At 39.8% G+C, this 23,651-nt stretch overlaps 1 protein-coding gene across 1 annotated transcript in view; it reads right to left on the reverse strand.

The window, feature by feature from the left end:
• NRIP1 (nuclear receptor interacting protein 1) overlaps nt 1-23,651 on the reverse strand; it is a 97,612-nt gene that overhangs the window by 15,487 nt on the left and 58,474 nt on the right. The window lies entirely within an intron of this gene.

Below are 23,651 nucleotides of genomic sequence, written 5' to 3' on the forward strand. Positions count from 1 at the left end.
GGGCCTGCACTCACCGGGGGGGGGGGGGAGTGCAGAGACTTGGCCCCAGCCACGATGCCGGGGAGTGGTTCCCCTCTGCCCTCAAAGCCAGCCCTGCCCCCCCAGAGGCCTGGGGCACCCCCCCCCCGTGGGGGAGCTGCGTAGGGCCCCAGAATATCTAGAGATGGCCCTGGTACCTGCCACCCTGCCCACAGCCAGCCCCTGCTGCACCCCCTGCCCTGCCCAAAGCCATCCAGCCCCACACCCCGTCTGCAGCCAGCCCCTGCCGCACCCCCCTGCCCGAAGCCAGCCCCACACCACCTGTCTCCGGCCAACCCCACACCCCATCTCCAACCAGCTCCGTATCCCCTGCCCTGCCCGAAGCCATCCAGCCCCACACTCCCATCTCTAGCCAACTCCTGCTGCACTCCCATGCCCAAAGCCAGCCAGCCCCATACCCTGTCAGGTTATTCATTTATTTTCGTTAAATATGTAGACTAAATAATGAAAATAATAAATTTTCAAGCCGAATGTGTATTAATTCTAATGAACAATGCCACATTATGCAGTATTCATTTTTGAAAGTTTATAATAAGTGATGCTCTGCGGGGAGGTGTGGGGGCGGGGGCGCAAGGTGGAAGTTTCGCCTAGGGCGCAAAATATCCTTGCACCGGCCCTGCTTATATGGCCATATCACCTTAGCATTGAGCACCTCACAATCATTAATGGATTTTATCTTCACAACAATTCTGTGAAGTATGGATGAATTAGCTGAGGCACAGGGTGAATTGACTTGACTTGCTCAGGAAGCTTGGCTGAGCCAGATATAAACCCAGGTCTCTTAAATCCCAGTCCAGTATTTTAGCCACCAGACCAACATTCCTACCTCTCTATGAAAGGAGAGTTGTAGAAAGGTGAATAGACTTACCCAAGATCACACAATAGGGAAGTAGCAGGACTGGGAAAAGAATTTAAGAGTCCTGAGTCCTAGTCCACTGCTGTACCCACTAGTCCACATAGTCTTTCCTGAACAGTACGTTTTGCACAGGACTGGATGGGTGCCCCACCATCACTGGCAGTACATGGCCTTATTCTCTGTGACTTTATGCGTTGTGCAGTAATTTACACTTGTGCAAAATGTTTCCAAATGAAAATGGTAGTATTTCGAACTCACTTTGCGCAGGTATAAATGACTGCATAAGGATGCAAGGCAGTGAAGAACCAGGCTCACCACCTTCGAATGTTTTTTTTTTCTTTTCAATATGAAGTAACAATGAAATAAAGATGTGAAGCAATAGAGGTGAATTTAAATAAGGATGATGAAATAAAGAAGGGGATTAGGAACTGATCATCAAGAACACAGAAACAGCTTAATGAAAGTGGGTTGCTTTAACACCTTCCTTATTATAGCTACATGCAAATATTAGACAGCTTGTAAGAAGGATTTATATACATGCTCAGACTTGCCCGTTTGAATTCTAGAATGATAAGACATCATCATTATCCATAGTCTAGAAAAAAGATAAGCCATTATGTATTATATATGTATCATCTGGGAGATCCCTCTGGTGACGAAACAGTGGAAGAGGAATAAACCTTCTCCTCTCATTGTTTTACTTTGTTTTGTTGAATTAATTCATAATGCTAAGATCATGCTGTATAAGAGGAGGCTTGACAACTGGCTGGTACACAGTTCTTTAAATTAATTTGGACCATAAAACACATTTTAATTTAAAAAAATCAAGCCATAACTATTCTTGATATTGAGAACAAACAAAAGCTATTGAACATAAAAGGGGGTAGACTAGGTTTCTCCCCCCCCCGCCCCACACACACACATGCATAACACTAGAACACATCAGGCCAGATATTCACATTAGTTCTTTATCATCAGTTAAGCAATTTAAAATAATCCTCAAGAAAACTAATTCCACATTGGAGGACATCCTTGCTCAAGGAGTCAAAACGTACCAATTTCATCACAGCATGTGAACAGTTCAACATTTTGTGTGATTGCAATCTTCACAACTGACATGAACACAAAACTCCTGGCTAACACAACAAATGTTCTTGCCAGTGAGAACAAAGTGACAGACTGTTCAATCAAATTCAGTTGCAGTAACCCAACACCTGAGAAACAGCATAAGGATGACTGCTCTAGCAGATGAAGCAGAACATAGGCCTCCTCACTTGATTTTTATTTTATTTTATAAGACAAATATTAAATTAAATGCAACAAACTTTGGTTACAGCTATGCCCCCTACATTCAAACAAAGAGGTGGAAGCTGTGCACAAAATTTCCCCTCTTCCCGTGCTGCAAGGTTGTTCAGATTCCCAGGAGACAATGTCTCTCTCCTTCCCCCAAGTTTCACAGGGAAATTCTACATGAGTTACAAGTGGGTCACGCTCACTGGCAATAAGGAGCTCTGGGAGGGCATGCAATACAGAAAGGGACAGCCTTACATTTCCACAGCCTGCCTGTCTCTGGGGTGGAGATGGGGGGGAGGGGAGCTATATTAGTGCTTCTGCATAATCAGTGAGAAGCCTGGGCAGGCATGTGTAGGGAAGGTGCTGTTGGGGCAGGGAGAAGGATCAGGATAGGAAGGAAAAAGAACCAGAAACCAGAGTCAGCAAAAAGACAAAGGGAGAACTGTGGTCAGACCACAGGTTAATGCAACGTCAGGTCTGTATACATTAAATGAGGAAATTAACGTGTGTATATATTACAATACCTTATGGTATTTCTCAGATTATAGAGCACAACATGATACACATGTATATTAGATACCTTTTGGCTAGCATTGTGCTCTTTAATAGCCACAGCTATCAAGACCCCGATTTTACATTTCATCCAAATGAATATATCTCCTGCACCCAGGGGTCAAATTTTGTGGGGGAAAAAGGTGGAGGTACTCTCCCAAGTGCTGCCCACAAATTCATCTACACCCGTGTGAACCATCAAAATGTAAGACCTTACTAACAGCAGTTTGTGGAGAGGTTCAAAATATGAACATACAGCTCTCTGAGCAACACTGGGCTCTTTAGGCTTGGCTTCTTTATGACCAGTGAAAAGGTAAGTGGTGGTATCTCTCAAATGTCATTTATTTCTGGTACTAAAGTGCGACTTCACAGTAGACTAATTGTGCAGATCTCTGATGGTCTCTCTCTTCCTTCTGACATGAGGAATGAAACAGTGAACATTTAAATCATCATCACTGGACATCTCATTGAAATGACTGGCGCAGTTCACACCTCTATTGTTCCAGGCTCTCTGCAGACTCAGGTAGACATATTTGTATCAATTACATGGTCAACATTTTTGAAGTTTTCTTCATAATCATAAGAGCTAGATGATTTTAAAAAAAGATGCAAATGGAGTTTCTGGAAACCTTGGTAGCACCCTGAGAGAGGTGCCAGTACCCGGTACTACAAATTGAAGAGCAAAGTCTGGGGCATTGGTTTTGCCCTACTGAGTCCCAGATGGTTCGGGTCCTGGCATTCTCCTTCTGATATCATGACAGCTGTGATAAGCTCAGGTGTCCTATCTAAGAATGGCCTGGCTTAAACGGGAGCAGTTTGTTAGGAAGGGATGGATTCTCAGCTTTGGCACTCACTTCTCACAATGGATCATTCAGAGCCTGGACTGATATTAGGAAGATGCCCTACATTCATTTGTTTTCCAAGGTTTTCTATAGGATGAGGGAGGGTCTGACTGAAATTCAGTTGGCAGGATAAGCAGTAGGAATTTATTATAACTTCTGAATACACCTACAGAGTTGCTGATGAGTGTAACGCTCACATTTAATTACAGACAAATTAAATCAGAGAAAGTTTCAGTCACAAGCCTTCCACATTCAGAAAGTCATTTTTTTTCCCCTTGCAAATACTACTGGGGGAATCAGGTACTCTTCTATATGTTTATATTTAGCATCTTTAACAATGCACAAATATCACAGGACCTCTTAAAACCCCTTAGCCATAGGTGTAAATAAAAAAAAAAGTAGTTTAGATTATAAAATATAATAAAATGTATATTAACAACTGTCACCCTATGCCACTGGCTACTTAAAGAAAAGTAAGCCCATAGGAGAAATCTAGGATCTTCTAACCTGTAAAGTTCTAACCTACAAACTGATAGGTTTGCAAAGTCTTTTGTCCATTATTCTGACAGTCACTGTCAGTCCCAAAGTCAGATTGAGTGTTTGACACCTAGAACTATCCCTGTCAGTAACCTGCTTCAACTGGAGAAAAAAGGAGATGTAAGGAAGAACAGACTGAAGAATACTGAAAAACACAGAAGAGGTCAGGGGGTCGGGGAGGGGGAGGAAGAGAAGAGAAAACCAAACTTTGACAGTGAAATATGCAACTGATCATATTGATACAGTGATGATCTATGCCCAAAGAGTGAAGCAAGGAAAGGAAATGTTATTCTTAAATTTCAGTCAGGCTATTTTTAAAAACAATAAGACAAAAATAAATAGCAACATCTGCTTTCATGATTGACAGCCGAAAGTGGAACCATCTAATTCACAGTCAAATACAAGACTAGTGGATAAAAAGGGATGAAGCGACAAAGTTTCTTTCCAATCCTATTTGATACTTATTTAATTCTAAATTTAAAATTAAAAAAAAAAATCTCACCAACTAGATTTCTATTATCCTTAAACTTGTGACAATGAATCACCGATTAAGCATTTTACTTGCCAATTCCCAAAGAATGAAACTTTATTAATATACAGTGAAGAAATCAATATTCTCCTCAGGACAGTCATGCCACTGAGGCTTGATCAATACTCACAGATGATGTGTTTCCACAGAACTCTGACCTCATACCTGTTGTAGAACGATAAACGTAGTGGCCAATTTCTCTATTGCATGAAGTTTTACAATTTTCAGTAGTACAATTGGAATTGCTGGAATAGCTTTAAATGGTTGGTGACATTCACACTAAAAGTAACCTCCCATTGTAGCTTCTTTTATTATTATTATTATTATTTTTATCATCATCAAATGAATGTGTACCAAGGCACATTTTCAGCTCAGTGCCTGGTGAGAGGCAAGCAATGCTTAGTAACCAAGGTACTGTGACACCAATTCAACCACTTTGAGACAAATGTTCTGATGTATAAATTTTTGATGTGGGTTATTTTCTTGAATGTTTTCCTCAAAACAGATTATAACAAAAACCAACCAACCAACCAACCATAGTTTCATACTAATGGGAACATGATAGGGCAGAATTCAGTGATCCTGTCTTATCACCACGATAAAATGAAAAATCCATGTGCAGTATCATACCACCATCTTTAAACAATGGCCCCCATGTTAACTGGTACTGTTAGTCTCTCAAATCACAAACGGCTTAGCATGCAGAAGACCTTGTACAATTTCTGTCAAGTGGGACAGGAACTATTTGCATTAGCAGAAAATTATTACAAAGCAGAATTGATTTTTTTCCAGAGAAGCCATACTATTTACTGGAAATAAAGATGCAACCTGAAAGCCAACGGTATATAAAACTAAGGAGGAAATAGTTCAGAGACTAACAACATACAGTAAGGAATGTTATGGCAACTCCACCATAACTTAGCCACTGTGCAAGAATGACCGTGAGAATTGCTCACAACATGAATCCTAAATATTTGCACAGTTAAAGAGTAACAATATATTGTACATGAATGTCAAATAATAATAATATTCAAATCATCAAAAACTAGGCTGCAACCTCCTCACTTACGAACACAAGCCAGCTATAAGATCAGAATGTTTTTTGAGTAGTTGTATCACTACTTTAACATGAATAAAGAATGTTATCCTATATTCACTGCCACAAAGCTATGACTGAAGGGGTAGGGAAAGATGCCGGGGCTTAACTATCCTAAATGCTCAACACAAGGACATACTCTGAAGTAATTCCTCAAATTTTATGTTGATAAAAATGACAAGCATTTTAAGCAAAAAGATGATATGCTGTCACAAAGTTGTGGAAACAGCTCTTACCAGTATGTTTTATATCTGTCTTTCATGAATGCTAAAGCAAGAAAATAATTGCAAAATAGCAAGAAAAGGCTATTTATCTTCACTGCTTGTTCCATTAAATGTCAAGAAAGTTAAGACAGGTACTCAGACTCATATAAAGCTATATAAAAACAACAACAGAAAAGTACATAGGCACTTACTGATCTCTGAAAAAAAAGTTTATGGTTGTGCATACATAAAACATTCCCCCCAAAGTCAGACAACATTTTGCTTATTAGAATCCCATAAACAACTAATTTTTGGCCACCACTGCTTATTAATAGGCTTAGAGAGTGATCACCACCACCACTCCAACAATTTCACTGTACATATAACAAAAGTCATTTGTTCCATGGCCTCAATTCTGCAAAGCATTTAAGCATGTGCTTAAGTCCCATTTAAGAACATACTAAAGTTAAGCATGTGCTCAAGTACTTTGCTGAATAGAGATGGACTCCTGAACTGGGGGTCTAAATAGACATTGAATAAGTATCATCTATCTGAAAGCTAAGTTTTATGACTATTGTGTACAAAACTTAACAACAAAAGCAAATCAATATGTTCAGGAGCCGCAGAGGTTTTGTACATAACAAAGATCATCTTCTACTGGAAAGAGGGGGATCCAATCATCAAACAGAAGATCTAATATATAACAATTTAAAAAAGGTTTTTAGTATTCTTAAGAATCGTACCAATTTTCAAAGGCATGATTTTAAGACTATAAGCAGTCAGGAAAAAACCAACAACACTGAAATGGGATAACTTCCTCAATTAATTGCTTTAATTTTTATATTGCAGTGGGACATCCTGTGAGGTTGGAGCATAAAGCCTATTAAAACTGAACTATGGTTTGTCCATCCCTAAAATAGATTTGACATACAAAAAAGTACAAGTACAAGGTCAAGGTCACAGATCAGCAAGAAAGATTACAAACAGGACTGATGTAACAGCTGGCATTTGTTCAAAGCTCCTGGGTTTTTTTAAGTCAACTTACAAGAAACACACCACATTTTATTCATTCCGTACACTGCATTTTCAAAGCATTCCCCATCTTCATAGACCAATACCATATGCCCGTTTTATCTGATATGGACTGTTATGAGGAAAATTAACAATAAAACTGAGGAAGAACAATTTATGTTGACCAAAAAAAGGGGGTGGAGGGAGTGCCTTCTGCCACCATTTTCACTAATTACAACTGTCAATCAACATACATTAAAGCCCAACATTGGGGGAAAAAATCCAAAAAAGTCAAGATCCAAAAAGATCTAAGATCCATAGAAGTCCAGGGCTGCCCGGGGGGAGGGGCGGGCAAGTGGGGCAATTTGCCCCAGGCCCCGGGAGCCCTGGCCCGGCGGCAGTCCTGGTCTTCGGCAGCATTTCGGCAGCAGGGGGGCCCTTCAGTGCAGTCACTCCGTGTCTTCGGCAGAAGGGCCCCCTGCCACCGAAATGCCCTGCGAGCCCTGGCCCAGAAGCTGTCCGGGTCTTTTGCGGCATTTCGGCGGTGGGGGACCTTTCAGTCGCTCTAGGTCTAATTACAATGGGAGTCTGCTTTGCTGCACACACTGAAGTCCCACTACTTGCATATCCATCTTAATCAACTGCATTTCCCACATATCTCAACATGAAAAAAGGGAGCAACTAAACATAAGGTCTATGTAGAACACAATCACAATAAGCTTCTTCATAACAATGACAATACTGTTGTCCTGTGACGCTTCCTTAATGCTGAGTGTTGAGCCAATAAGCAGATTAAACACAGTAGCAACTTATGAAAATAACTGCTGAAAATAGTTAGCAATGAAAGTCATCTACTGAATCGTCCACCACCAACCTCTACATTCTGAATGCTTAAAAAAAAAAAAGGAATATTTAGCTTATACGTCATCTTTTGACACTTAAAGAGAAATACACATCTTTTGACACTTAAAGAGAAATAAAAAAGACACCTTGCCTTGTGCAAAAGAAAGTCATGTGACATTTACTTTTTTAAATTGAGAAAGAGATGGATGCAGACGCTTTCATAATGCCTAACCGCTTGAGGAAGAGTATAGCTTGTGCTCTTCTTTCGACCCAACATACATACAGCTCACTTGATGTCAGCCTAGACATGACTGGGAACAGTTTATATATAAACAGACATCTAGCTCTATAAATAGGATGATGTGTGTTAGTATAAAGCTTTTATTGGCACTCATTTGGGGTGACCTGCATAACTCACTTGTAATGCAGGCATCTCAAACCCTGCCAGTAAAACCTTTTTTCCATAATGTGCCCTCAATTATTTTGTTTATGCCACATTTTAAACTGGGTTAGTCTCCTCCCTCTTTTTAATAAAGTTTTAAAATGTTTTATGGGTACTACCTTCGTAGCACTCCACCTGTCTGACCACATTGCCTTAGTTTATTATGTACAGGCCTTGCAGTGAGGGTTGTTTGTTTTTTAAGCCCTCATAATATTTAAATAAATCTTTCACATGAATCATGTTATATTTTTAAGCTATGGTATCTCATGAACCATTGGGACCCAGAGACAAATGTATGTATCACTTCAAATCCTGGAATGTGAGCTCCTGAATGTAATGGTGTAGGTGGGTCTAGCCCTTACTGTTATTCCTAAAATCATAAATGGTCATTGAGTTTAAGACCAAAATGTGTCAGTTCTGGACCTCAGGACAAAAATTTGCACTTCCTTACCCCCATATTTGAGTGACTGGGGGTGGGGGAAAGGGACATTTGCATTTAAATGCAAAACACACACACACCCTCACCCCACCCCCAAAAACCAAAAAAACAAAAACAAAAACCCCACCCACCATTGCAATGAGTATCAGAGTCCAGGTCAATTGCGTAGGGCTCACACAAAGGGGCGAAAAACAACAGTGTAGATGTTCAGTCTCGGGCTAGAGTCCAGGCAGTCAGAGTCTGCCCCCTCCCCAGGTATCAGACCTGAGCCTGAACATCAACACTGCTATTTTTAATCCTGCAAAGCAAGCCCTACTCAGCTGCCATGGTGTGTGTGTGTGTGTGTGTGTGTGTGTGTGTGTGTGTGTGTGTGTGTGTGTGTGTGTGTGAGCGTGTGCGTGTGCGCGTGTGCGTGTGCGCGCGCGCATACCCAAAGTTATTTTCTTTGTAAAAGGCTGACTGAAATCTGTGCAGTGATTTGGAACGTTAGGAGTCGTCCCAGCAGACATTAGTAGGCAGAGTACAAATAAGAGGGTCCAAGATTGAATAAATTGCATTTATTTTTGTATTTAAAAAACCCCACAACTTATTCACATTATGAAGCATAACATTATTACCTACAGTATAACAATCACATCTCTCTCACTCAGCCTAACTGTCTGCATCTTACTTCCAGCTTAATCTGTCAGTGCAGAGATCCAGCGTGGGTGAAAGATCGTGCTCCAGGTCCTTTTTTATACAGTCACCTTTCTTTTAATGTGCACATGATGGGTGTTTCCCATTGTGGAGCGACTTCAGGTTTTTGAGTCAATATATTGTAATGCAATAGTACTGACACATGGATAAATTTCATACATACAGTTGTTCTCTTACTGAATTATGCTAATTGTTGTTTCTTTTTGTCTCACTTTCTTTACAAGAATACTAATATGAAGCTAATAAATGGATTTCTGTCCCATTTCCACTGACTACAGGTGACTAGTGGATGATATTATGGGGTTTCACATAAGGTTTCACTATTATTGATTGCCTTCAATGCCTTTCAAAAGGGAATGGTTTCACTACTATGCAAATTGAGGCAGAACCTTTTTCAGGCTAATGCAGTTACAGAACATTCCTTATAGAACCAGAGCCAAGCTCACAGAACATAGTCATTACAAATACAATTCATATTGGACAGGCAAAGTGCAATCCAATCAAACGGGTGCCTAAGGCGGCTAATTACACCTTCCCTCTTCTTGAAGAAGCTACACAGTCAGTAGAAAAAATATTGTGTATTTAAAAAAAAAATTACAAAAAATCCTCAGTTCAGTTCCTAACGAGCAGCAGTCCATATCCCCAAAACACAACAATACAATTATTAGTACTCATTGGCACTCTGGTTTTCTGTCTACGGAAAGGAAGGTCAAAGACTGAATGGGGATGAGAAGTGAACTATCATTTGATCCTTCCTTGTACAAAAGCGACAAAGACCAAACCTGTGAAGTGGATCAAGTTACCACTCATTGCCTGAGAAAACAAGGATTAGGAAACATACTTTTTCTTCAGAACCCTGGTGGCAGAAACTCCTACATTAAATGGAGACAGCCCTGGACCTTTGTCAAATCCATTTTAGAACAAAACAAGCTTAATCAGAGAAGTAGAAACTCAAGATAGGACAGGAAACATCCATTATTTCTATCGTAGTGAGAAAGAAATTTTGTTAATTCTGTATTAGCTCAATGAAAGGGAACCTTTCCTAGCCCTTACTTGAGGTGTCAATAACTTTAACTAGAAGAGAATTTGCCCCCCTACACACTCCCCCACTGCCTCCCCATAAATTTGGATGTACCAGTGGTCCATTCATGAGATCAAAGTCAGAACGCTCAGTACGAGAGGCAGTGAAGACAAACCCTACCTGTTTGTCCCTACTTCTTTCTCTGTCACTGTTTATTGGCACTATCACTACCCAGTGTCACCTACTTCTCACTAGAGGGCCATCTTCAACGCCTCCATCCCCTGCCACATGTCCAGGTTGTTCCTTAAGTTAACATTTCTTTCTCCATCTCCAAGATGGAATCCTGTTTTTTTCCCCATAGTTAAGTTCATGCATGCCTTTATCACCTACCAACTGAGGCCATGTCTACACTACCACTTATATCAGCAAAACCTATGTCGCTCAGGGTGTGAAAAAACAAACACCCCCCGAGTGACAAGTTTCACCGGATAAGTGATTGTGTGCACAGCGCTTTGTCAGCGAGAGAGCTTCTCCTGCCAACATAAAACCACCTCCACGAGCAGTGGCAGCTATTAGGTCGATGGGAGAACTCTCTCCTATTGGCATAGAGTGGCTACACGCATGATCTTACAGCAGCACAGTTGCATCTGTACAGCTGTGCCGCTGCAAGCTCACTAATGTAGACATAGCCTAAGTTACTGCAACCTGCTCTTCTCTGGCCTCACCGGTATCATCAGGGCCCTCCTCTAGTACATCCCAAATGCAGCTGCTAAATTTCTCCCTCTTACCATTTGCTCTGATCACATCTCACCCCACCACACACACTTATTCCCTCTACTGGCTTCCCTGGTCCACCATACCAAGTTTAAATGTCTTGCTTTAATAGCTTTCTGGGCCTGTGTAACTCTGACCCACCTACATATGACTTCATCTCTTATTGAGGCCCTCTCCCTACACCCACTCTGCTTCACCAATGCCAACTTCATTGTAACAGAAACCTCTCCTACAAGCATTTCCATGACATGCTCGCTCCTTACACAAGGATGGCCTCCCAAGACTAGCCTGCCAAGCCACTGTGTTCTCCCCATTCATATCCTTCCCACAATACCCAAGAGAAATGAGTCAAATGAAACACACAACAGAACCAACATGATGAAAAGGAGTCTCTGAGTTAACGCATTGCTTGTCCCTCCTTACTGTTTGCTGCCCTTCCTCATCATGTCATGTATACACATTTAGAATGTTAACTTTTCAGAACAAATCTGTCTCTGCGAGGCAGGGGGGGCGTGTGACGAAGCGGGACTGTTCTTAATGTTTCCTCTGAATACTGTATGGGTGCCTCAGTTTCTGGCCGACACTCTGTCTCCTGGCAACTAATGGCCTAGGCCCTTCCCCCCTGCAAGGGGATGCTAAAGGTGTGGGAGAGCAAAGAGCTCAGGTGACCTCCTGGCCCAGGAAAAGAACTCAGCAGAGGAGGAGGGGCTGGAGGGGGTTTCAGTTTGGAGCTGGCTGGGGATGGGAAGTGAGTGCAGATGGAGTTGTCTGGCTCGCTGGGCCACAAAATGGACATGGCTGAGGGGTCCCGCTCTCTGTACCTACAAGCTCCGTTTTAGATCGTGTTCCTGTCATCTAATAAACCTCTGTTTTACTGGCTGGCTGAGAGTCATGTCTGACTGCGAAGTGGAGGTGCGTGCAGGACCCTCTGGTTTCCCCAGGTCCCCGCCTGGGCGGACTCACTGGGGGAAGCGCACGGAGGGGCATATGCTGAATGCTCCAAGGTCAGACCCAGGAAGGTGAAGCCATGTGAGCTTCTTGCCCTGAAGGCAGTCTTCTCCAAGGGAGAGGAGGCTCCCCAAAGTCCTGACTGGCTCTGTGGGGGAGCAGTTACAAAGCATCACCTACGGACTCCGTGACAGGGAGGTTTAGATTGGATATAGGGGAAAAAAAATTTCACTAGGAGGGTGGTGAAGCACTGGAATGGGTTACCTAGGGAGGTGGTAGAATCTCCTGCCTTAGAGATTTTTAAGGTCAGGCTTGACAAAGCCCTGGCTGGGATGATTTAGTTGAGGATTGGTCCTGCTTTTAGCAGGGGGTTGGACTCACTAGATGACCTCCTGAGGTCCCTTCCAACCCTAATATTCTATGATTCTCTGAGGCACCTCACACACCTATATCATCAGTTAGATTGACCCCTGATAATTAAATGAGGTCCATGAACAAGACTAGGCCCCAGAATAAACCGATTTTTGTCCCTTCCTATTGTAAAGAAAGGATCTGGGGAGAAAATGTTTTAAAAACAGCATAGTGATAGACAGTGCTTCATAGACAAATAAAAAACCTCATATGGTTCCTTCCTCCCAAAACCCAACAAACTAAGTAAGACTGATAAAGCAGTGAAACGGGCAGTAGAACATGGTGGGTGTTGATGAGGAGAGGAGAATTCACTGGGATTAACATAAAGGGGAGTAGAACTCTCCCCTCCTCTTTGATTAGTGCTATTAAGAATATAGTGAAATTTCTCCCTCTGAGATTTCCCCCTCCAATTCAAACTTACTTTCATCCCTGAGATTACAAACAGAGGAGAGACTAGAGGAAGAAAGAAAACACTGCTTATAGCAGAACTTTATTTTGAGAGTGGGTTGTTTGATACATTTTTTTAAAACAATCATGAGAGCAAATGGTGCCAAAGTGGAGATAATAGATGAAAAAAGTGAATTTTGAGGAGAGATTTAAAGAGACAGAAAGGAAATCACCCTAGGGATCTAGTTAAATATAAACTAGGCCCTGGTTCAATGTAATAGAGAAGGCTTTGCAATATGCTTCTTAATCATCCTATAACCTTTCTGGCTCAAAACAAAGGGCTTCTAACTCAATGGAGCCCCCACCTCACCACACTTTTTAAGTGAGAGAAGGCAGCAGCCATTAGCTCCAATTCGGATCTCATTTACTACAGATTTACCCCAGTGTAACACCACTAAAATAAATTCTATTTCTCTGAACTGACTCCAATATAAAACTGAGATCAGAACCTGGCCCACTCTAATGCAGGAAGTAGGATGTGCTAGGGGGATTTAAAAAAAAAGCTTTAAAATAAAACTTTGTTCTTCTCTACCTTGGGTGGGGGGAGGGAACCTGCCTTCTTTCCAGAGTTGACTTGGTATTCCTCTCCTAGCTCACATAGGCAGTGTTTCAGTCATAGCCTCTCTGAAGCTGAACAATTTGGTGTACCAAGAGGTGCTGCAAGTACTCCTGGGCTTTCCTTACTCTGGCGGATTTATGTGAAGAAGTCACTCTGCCTTTGATATTTACCTTGAACAACTGTGTTGCAAATGATCTCCAGCCCTAGAAGATGGCATTAATTATTACTATAATAATTTACACAGCACATTACAGAACACAGCTATGTCTCCAGCTCCAAAGAGCTTACAAACTAAGGCAAGACACGGGGACAACAGTTCAGGAAATAAACAGTCTGGCAGTAGGGAAGACGGGAGGAGGGTTTTCCTTACATGATAGGTTTCAAAGAGGCATTTGAAGGAAGGAAGAAAGAAGGTGCTAGAAGATGAGAGAAGAGATACTATTCCACATATATGGGAAAGTGTGATAAAGAGCATGACATCATGAGTGGGGGAAGGAGAGGAAGATAGGAGCAGCAAGAAGCATGTGGAATGTGAGGGCAAAGACATAAGTGGAAGCAAAATTATGTAGCGCTTATACCGTAAACCAGGACAAGAAACCTGAAAGTGATGCACTATGATAGAAAGCCCCTGGAGATATTCAAGGAGGGTTTGTTGATGTTATAAGGAAATACCAGCATGGTTTGGGGCCCTCTCTTCATAATATAGGAGGATTCCCTTCTCCACTATTGTAAAGAGGATTTAATTGATGGTGAGGATAGATAAAATGTTCTAACGCATCTGGACAATGAGCCAGCTGCCAGGTCTAGTAATATGTAGTGGCCATTAACAGCACAGAACGATCAAAAGAAAGGAAGCAGTACTCAAGTTAGTCTTCCCAGCACAAACCCTAAGAATGATAAAACTGATGCACTGGGATGTGCAAATAAGCATTGTACAAATCTAGTGATGCCAATAAATCCCTTCTTCAGTAAATCCTTTCCTTCTCTCCTCTATTGTGTGATTAGTTGCTACCCATTTTGATCAAATTTTATCTAGTTAGTTTTTTCATGTGAAGTTGGTTCAGCCACCTTTAATCTCAATGATACATCTCAGATGACAACCAGAGAAACTGCACGTGTAAGTACAGAACTGTAAATAAGAGATTTCATTATTCTCAAGTTATACAGTGGTGGGACACAGAAGGAAATTCAGCTCTCCATGATAACCTCTAATTGCTGCTTACAAAAAATGTTCATCCAGTGCAGTTCCCAGCTACTCTTCCATGAAATTATTTTCTTTGCCAAATGATAGCCACAGGAGTAAACACACACACTGACAAAAATTCTCTAGATTAACTCGAACATTCTTAGCAGTCTACTTTTCTTCAACTGAAGGCACAAGAGGCATGAAAAGAGAAGTTACTTTCCTCCACATAAGGCTTTAGGGCATCACTTCACCTAACTATGAGAAAAAGATTTTGACGATAATATAGTATGTCTCTTTCTCTGCAAAAGCAAATCAAAACCAAAACCCAAAACAACCCTGCTGTGATCGTTGCTTATGACACTGATCACAATTGTTTTACTCTTATCTTGTGCACCACCATCTCTGTGTTGTATTAGCTGGTTATCTTTCGTCATATATTTTAATTGTAAGCTCTGTGAGGAAGGGAAAGTCTTTTTGTTATTTATTTGTGCAGAGCCTGACAGTCTGGGCTTGATCCCTGATTGGTGCCTCTAGATACTACCAATAAACCAAAAAAAAACAAAAAACAAACAAACCTAGTAATAGCTACACACATGGCCCTAAGCATGGCAGCATCAGAGTGCTTCACAAACATCACTGAACATATCACCACAACTACCCTTTGAGGTAGGGGAGTGATATTATCTCCACTTTACTGATGGGGAACTGAGATAGAGGAAGATTAAATGACTGGCCCAAGGTCACCCATGAACTCTGTAGCAGACTTGGGAACTGGACACAGATCTACTGAGTTTCAGTCAAGCACTAATTACAAGACAATCCTTCCTCCCCACTGATAGGTGCATACAGGGTGAACACGTAACATCTGTCTAGTATCAGAAAATAGTGTATAGCGGTTTATCATCTCATCTAACCAGGATTGCAGGGGGAGACTGCAGTTACATGACTTGGAATATACCCAGAACATCATAGTAAATACCCCTATCTGACAGAAAAACAATGAGAGGTCTTTAATGATCAAATATAGTCAAGATCTAGGTTTTTACATCAGATAGCACATGCAACAATAGAATACTGCACAACTCTAACCAGGGCAACTGGTCCAATATTGAATTGGCCATATCCCAGGTCGCTGACACTATTTCCTGCAGCACTCTGGTTTTCCTCAGAGATTCTCCACCCTGGCTCAGCAGTGCCATGTAATGACCTGGCCCAAGCCTTCTTAGCTTGTGAGAGCTGACGGGACTGCAATAGAGCTTCAGAAGACAGAGTTTTGCAGCTAGTCATTGTTCTACTGTCTTCCTCCACATAGTCCTACTGAACCACTTATCAATACAGACTAATTTCTAAATAAGCATATCCCTAAATAAGATTCTAAATAAGAATCCCTGTAGTTTTGCTTCTGTGAGTGGCTTGATTAGGCAGAGGAGAAACAGATTGGGGAGGATGCTGGAGGAAGACGGAGGCCTTGATGGGCCATAGTGGAAAGGGACCTGAGCTGAAGAAGCCAGATAAGGCTTCATTTTTTTCCTTCACATTTAACAGCTTTTCTAATTCAGATCCAGGTTTTGGAACAACTTCCTCACACCAAGTTGTATCTTACTCTGTAAGGAGCTCATTGATTTCACTGGGGCTGATCTCAGAGGGGGGAGATACCACTCTGTGACCGGGCAGCAGAATCTAACCTTCAGAAATTAATCATTCCATAGGTATAGCGGAAGCCAAAGCACAGGAAGAATTTGTATTTTTTAATCAAACAATATTAACTTTTTCTAATGAGAGTTTATTATTAAACTCTAGCAAAACTTCACCTATGGCTAAAGAAATTGGTAAGACAGGCTTCAAAGACACAAACATTCTTGTTTGGTCTTGAAAAAGTGTGGCATTTTCTGAAGAGTGTTTTAATGTCTCTGTTGCCGGATCCCTTTTATAAGTAGAATTTGTAGGCTCCTTACATGGCTTTTATCACTTTAATGAAAGAAAACATTTAGAAAGTGCATATCGCTGGATTAAAAAAAGCAAATACGAGAAGAAACTTTGGACGGGGAGGGGAGAAGGGGAATAAAGCCCCAGACTTTGGTTCTGCTATCCATCATTACTTATTATGGCTCAAATGGAAGAAAAGCACATCGAGAATGAAGAAAAAAAATAATAGTTTTGGAACTTTTGCATCCTTTAAGCACCAAAATTACTACTTAGAGAATAAGCAATTTCTAGATTTGCAAATGGTTTCATAAGAATACATAAAGAAAAATACAAGCATAGGTGTCTGTGGCCATTTACACAATGTGGCCTTGTCTAGACTAGAACATTTCTCATTCTTTGCAGTGGAGCAACACTGGAACTACAAGTGTAGACAAAGCTCAGTTGTTTTTACCACTGTCATGAAAGCCTGCTACGGTTGCCAACTCTCCAGGATTGTCCTGGACTCTCCATAAATTAAAGATTAATCTTTAATTAAAGATTATGTCATGTAATGAAACCTCCAGGAATATGCTCTACCAAAATTGGCAACCCTAAAGCCTGCAGATAAACAAAATTTCTTAGTGTAGATGAAGTCCATAAAATGAGAGAGGACCCCAGGCTTGCTCCCCACCCTCCAAATCATATTGCATGATTAAATTTGATAAATTTTATGCTTAAAACTAAAGTTTGTTAATTCAAAATGGACATAGCATTCAACAACAATTTTAAATAAGGCAAACAATCACAGAATTAATTTCAGTGGGACTTAGGCACCTACATACTTTAAAAATCTGGCCCTAAGTTTCAAAATAGAGAATATTAGCAATACTTTTATTTTTCAGGGAGAATTACCCAGCATAATAGATGCAACAATTCCACCAAAGAGGTTTAGCAACAGTCTCAGTTCAATACATGGGGACGTTAATTACACAACTGCCTCTAGCATTAATGTGAATTGAGTTGCTACAGACCCAATCACAAGATTATATTAATTGTTTGCACACACTTCTGTTTGCTTAGGAAAGTTATGCAACAGGTCAAGTTCCTCTGTTCCTTATGCTGAAACATGGTAACAGAAGGGAAGGGGTTGGAAATGGGGAACGCAAGTTTCACAATCTTGACCTGGGCATGCATAACACCCGCTGGAAGATGCATGAACTGTAAACCTCTCCATTCCATTTCCACGATTTAATACCATCTTGACAGGCAACTGCATCTTTTTAAAAAATATTTGTATGTATCCGAAGGGCAAGCTATACTAGGTAGGTCCACACTAAACTGTTCTAATCTTGGCAATCTGTAAAGTCAGAAAGTTCAGCAATTTGATGTAAAAAACCCGGATGCATTAGAGTCACAAAATCCATTTCAGGCCAAGTTTTCCCACCACATTGACAGCAAAAGGAAATAGTTTTCAAATGTATTAACATATTGTGTCACGCATCAAAAGTTTAATTCTACAGATGTAGTCTTACAGTCCAATTAAAAAACAAATCCACACACCATCCTCAGCATACAGATTGTTCTGGATCCCATGACAGTTCATTTAACATAAAAAGTGATAAACATTAAGGAAGCTTTTGCCTTTAAAAAACAAAATAAAAGAAATCTTCCTTCCTCTTGCACACTGTACCAAAAGTAGTGAGTATCCAAAAAGTGTATGCATGTATGTATGTATATATTTGGAATAGTCACAAAAAATCCTTGCTGGTAGAGTGTTTTCAAGGTCTGACATGGTTTGAATCTGACATTTTCTTTTCCTCTAATCATTTATTTAAAGTCATAGGTTGAATTATTTATGAAGGAAAGTTATTTGCACTGAAATACTGTATTATTGCCCTGTATTTGTCTAACAAATGTATCCCTCCGAACTCAAAGCAAAACAGCTTTTCAATAACTGGTTAAAAATTGCTAAAAGTCATTGCAGAATGGAATAAATTTTAAGTAAGAATTAACCAATTCTACGGTGTTGTAGTAATTAAATATTGATTTCAAAAGTCTTGCTAAATTTGTTCAGTTTCTTTTAACTTATGGTTTGAATGTAAAGAACCTGTGCAATTGTTTTTATTGTATTACAAAACATGTTTTTTATTGCTTTAAATTGACTACAAAAGGTGCTGGGAAAGAACATCCCATTCACTGAGTACTTTCCTTGCATAAATGAGTTAGACTAAATAGTTTTAATTTCATTATACATTACTTAAATACAAACTATCACATCGTGTTGCCCCTGGGTCCATGCCTCTTGAAGAAATGTATAGTTTTCAAAAGGGTCTATATGATAAATAACTTGTATCCATAAGGCTACGTTCACACTTTTTGCAAGCTGTAAAATATAAGATCAAAGATACTCTTGTATAAACATACTGCAGTTATATAAGTGTTAACCTTAAATCTACCAGGCCATATGATCAAAGTAACTATTTTAATGCATGTCTATACTTCAGCATTTGGCATCTTTTAGGTCCCTGGTTTCCTTAAAGCAGGTTGTTTACTTGTCATCTACTCGAACAACGTGTAGAGGGATAGTTTTATAAGCCTCTCTCTGATAACTTGTATATAGTGATAACAAATCATCAAAGATAGATTTTCATTTCCCCATCAAGTTATTAGATTCGGTTTACATCAAGATTTAAATGTCCCAGACAAGCCTTCTACCTGTCCTAAACTTAATTGGTTGAGACTGTTTGCATTACAAGGGCAGAAATTCTTTATATGTGGCCACAAGCAAACATCCAAAGAATCACTAATATAACTTCAGCAATGTTAAGAATGGAGCACTGAGTACAGCTCAATATGAAGCAGCCGGAATCTTATTAACAGATTGTTCTACACATCCCATCAAACATACAATTGACATCAGCACAGCATCTTAAAAAAAAAACAAAACCCAGAGAATCAACTAGGTAAAGTCTGTAACTGACATAGCAAAAGAACAGATCTAACCTACATTTTTAAAGTAAGAGTACAAATTTCTATGCAAATGAAAATAAACCACAGAGCACAAACACTACATAAGACTTTTTCCTAAGCCTTGTTCTAGTATAATATTAAACAGTATTATATACCCTATAATATATTCCTATTGCTTTTCCTCTCTCTGCAGCACCAATACAGTGGGCCAGTTCAATAAGTGGGGAAAAAACCCATACTCATCAGTTAACTAGAACAACAAATCAACAGTCACATGTGAGATTTTTCCCCATTCATCTGGATATTAAAAAACCTCAACCTGGAATTGCATCTGTGCAGGCATGTTGCAACCAGTGACACAAATCTGTGTCACTGAGCACTATATGTGGGTTTTTGTTATCAATCTGGTTATGTTATCAGTGAAGTATACAGCAAATTTGTCTTATTAGAATGGGCTTAGTTGATTGTAGTAAACAAAGCTGCAGACTCAATGCTTGCACAAACTTTCATTCATTTCTTGTTCTTTACATAAACTTACAGCATGTGCCAAAGAAAGAGCTGAATGTTAAATATTCCTGGAGTGTCACAACATGTAATACAATAAAACAGATTACAACCATACCTTTCTTTCACAGCAGTAGTGCCAAGCACAGGTACACTGTAGCAATCAATTTGTTCTGCAGACAGTAAGGCTTTCATAGAATGCTAATGTAAAATCTCTTTCTTTCTCCTTCGACTTGACTCCCCAATGCCTGGGTCCCGACCAATACAAGGAGAGGGCGGAATGTCTTCTGCTGAGATAACCACAACTACTAATCAAGTATACGTGTACAAGGGCACAGGATTAAACCTCCACCAGGCTTGACTCAGGCACTGAGAGGAGCTAAACACATGCACAGCAAGGTCAGAATTAAACACGCACACGGACGCGTCTACTTGAGTGAACTAATTCATCACACTTTACCACTGACGGCTTTTTACCTCAGGGGAGTAAAATTACATCCTGGTGAACTGATGAGATTTAGACATAGGAGCATCCAACAACAATTTTGTTTTCCTTGAAATGAGAACCAGTGAACCCTGCTCTCTGTAGTGAAAGGCTGACTGTTTCAGAAACAAAATGTATATGGAAAACTGTTCTGAAGAAACTAAAATGGAATTATGCCATGAAGTTTAACACACATTTAACGTACTTTGGAGGAATTTTCTTTTTAAAGTATTTCTCTTTAATTTTTAGCATAATCAATCTATGAAAGAATAAGCATTTCACTTTTGTCTAACATTGCAAAAGTCAAACAAGCTGTTCATTTACCTTGAAGTTTATTAGCATAGCAAAGTAACATCCAGATACTCTCAAATATTGTCAGCAGTACTCACAACATATATTTTCAAAATCATTTAATAGGTTTTTGTTGGCTGGCATAGTTGGATATTGCATTACTCCTTTAAAATGGGCATGGCATTACCTTAGTCAAATAGCCCTAAAGCTACTTTAAAAAGTTTTCCTTTAAACTTTCCTTCCTTTCATTTAAACTACTATAATATTTTACCACTACATGATATGAACACATCTATAAACAAATATTTTTATTATAAATGTGTGGTGGGTGCACATGCACGCATTGTAAATTACTGAATTATCGCTATACAAAGACTGGGAAGAGAAATGTTAAAATTTAACAGCAGTGTATTTCTCCTTTAATTTTGCCTAGTTGCATTTGCTTTTTGGTATTTCTTGAGCAGTAAGTGAGACCGAGAATGTACGCACATTTATAAAATACATCAAGGCCACCGCTATAAATCATTATTGACAGGGCTTAACTAATATTGCTTCTCCTGTGAGATCTGTATTTAGAAGAAATAAATGTAAAAATACTCAAACACAATCCTGACGTTACCATTTGGTACTTTACCACCTTTAAAATAGCAAAATACTTTTGAAACATCAGTGGCTTCAATGAGATATAACAGAGAAGCATAATCAATACTGATGAGTTTGTCCTTGACATACTGACCGTGTCATCAGGCTATTGTCATGTGATATCATGTCATTTCCCCACCTGGCTCATGACCTTGTCCTTTAAATGACCCAAAGCTTCCCTCAAGTAGCAGGAGGCCCCTCCCCGCAGTCTCAGCAAGGTCGAATGGGTCAGCATGTCCTCATCTATAATCCACCACCATTTGTCAGCAGGGAGGCTGGAGGAGGCAGGCTTGCTACAAGGGGAGAATGCCCAATTAGGCAGCTGTCACACAAAGCATAGGCTGCAAAATTATCCCCTGTCAAAAGAAAGAGCAGCTGCGGGTGCCAATTACAGCAACCTTTCAACCCTTTAGGTACTGGAAACTACACAGAAGTAAATGAAGTACAATTAGTGATAACAAATCGATGAATTAGGACAGTAAATTAGAAGTTACTAGCAGGTGAGCTTAGGTCTCACATAATGTTAAGGGCATACTACACCCCAGGCAAGGGCAAGATTGTACAGATTTTACACAGCGTATCAGTTTTCTTCTATCCATTTTTCTTGCATGGAGTGTGTTTTCTTCCATCATTTTATTCTTACATGCCTGCTGCCAGAGAGCAAGTGCAGAACGTGGTGGGGGAGGGGAAGGAGCCCAAGAAGAAAAGAAGTTGCATTTCCTACTCTTGCCCTTTTATCCGGGCAAAGGCTCAGTTTCCTGTCTCATAGGGAGGTCCCCACCAAGAGCAAGCACCATTTATCTATACTAAGATAGTTAATTTCAGCCTGACATTTAATGTTCACAGCATCTGACGTTCTACATTGAGGTGGTTTGTCCAGAAATACCAGAATACCAATTCAAATTACAAATCCATCATGTGTGTTATTTCATTTACATTTGAAAGCCCTTAAATCTCTATTTGAAGTGTCAACAACTGTGTTACACTTCAGATTAAGGGGGAAATATTTCTCCTTATTTCAGTTCTCCTTGTATAAGCACAAAGAATGCAATCAGTCACATTACTCCATGTTGTTGGCAAAAATTTTCTTGCCTCATGAATAATAATTTTTTTTAAAAGCTGGTAAACAGCTTAACTAACTTAAGTTTGCAGTTTAAGAGGACAGCAATTTGCAGCAATGCATGAAAGCCAGGCTCTATAGGACATTAATACTCATCCTTTCCTTCTCCTCCTCTCTCAAGTCTATCACAACAGCATTATAGTAAATTTTGGGCTCTCTTCCTATCCTATGGTTAAAAAGAAAAGAAGTAGGGGGTTAAGAAAGGGCGGAAGACACGGGGAAAAAAAAAAAAGGACAGAAGAAAACCACTGATGACCAATATAAAGCACCCCAGCACACTGTTAACAACCATACTGAATCAGTATTTTGCATACATATTTTGGACCAAACACAAAATAAAAAAAAAAATCCTTATTCCAAGACATCTTATGTCATGCACTGTGCAAAAAAAAAGTGTTTTAAGTTTAACTGCAGTTAGCCCTTTTTTATATTACAAATGAGCACTCTCCCTCCTCTCAAATACATCTTCCACAGGGCTTCTCCTTCATAATATTTTTCAGTGGTGTGGGAACTAGTCCACATTTCTTAAGGTAACCGTTTTGAACACAAAAAATCAAACATTTTTATATATACAGTGAGAATCACTTAAAGATTAGTACAGCAGCAAGAATGATTCACTGATCTTTCAGAAACAAAGTTTTATACTCTTGTTCTATAGCCACTGAGTAGCATTTCAGGGTAAAAAGAAAAAAAAGTTTTCTCTGACTTTTATAATTCAGATACAGATCATCATTATATGCACATTGTTGTCCTATTTTTAAACAGATGGAAAATGTTCTTTTAATAGCAATTAGAGTATTTCTCATGAAGTTTGACATTTCCTTTTGAGTAACATATGGAAATCGCAGCGCAGTGAAAGAGTTAATGTCTTTAGAATTCAGTTTCCATCATACTTGGGTGACTATCTCTTTAAATAATTTAAATCCTCTCCATCAACTACAAAGCTGTTTTGAAGCCATTTAGCTTTGTTCTTTACATGTGTTCTAATTAAGAAATGACCTTGTCATCACA

The sequence above is a fragment of the Mauremys mutica genome, chromosome 1 (genome assembly GCF_020497125.1).
Source record: "Mauremys mutica isolate MM-2020 ecotype Southern chromosome 1, ASM2049712v1, whole genome shotgun sequence".
In the NCBI taxonomy this organism is placed as follows: domain Eukaryota; kingdom Metazoa; phylum Chordata; order Testudines; family Geoemydidae; genus Mauremys; species Mauremys mutica.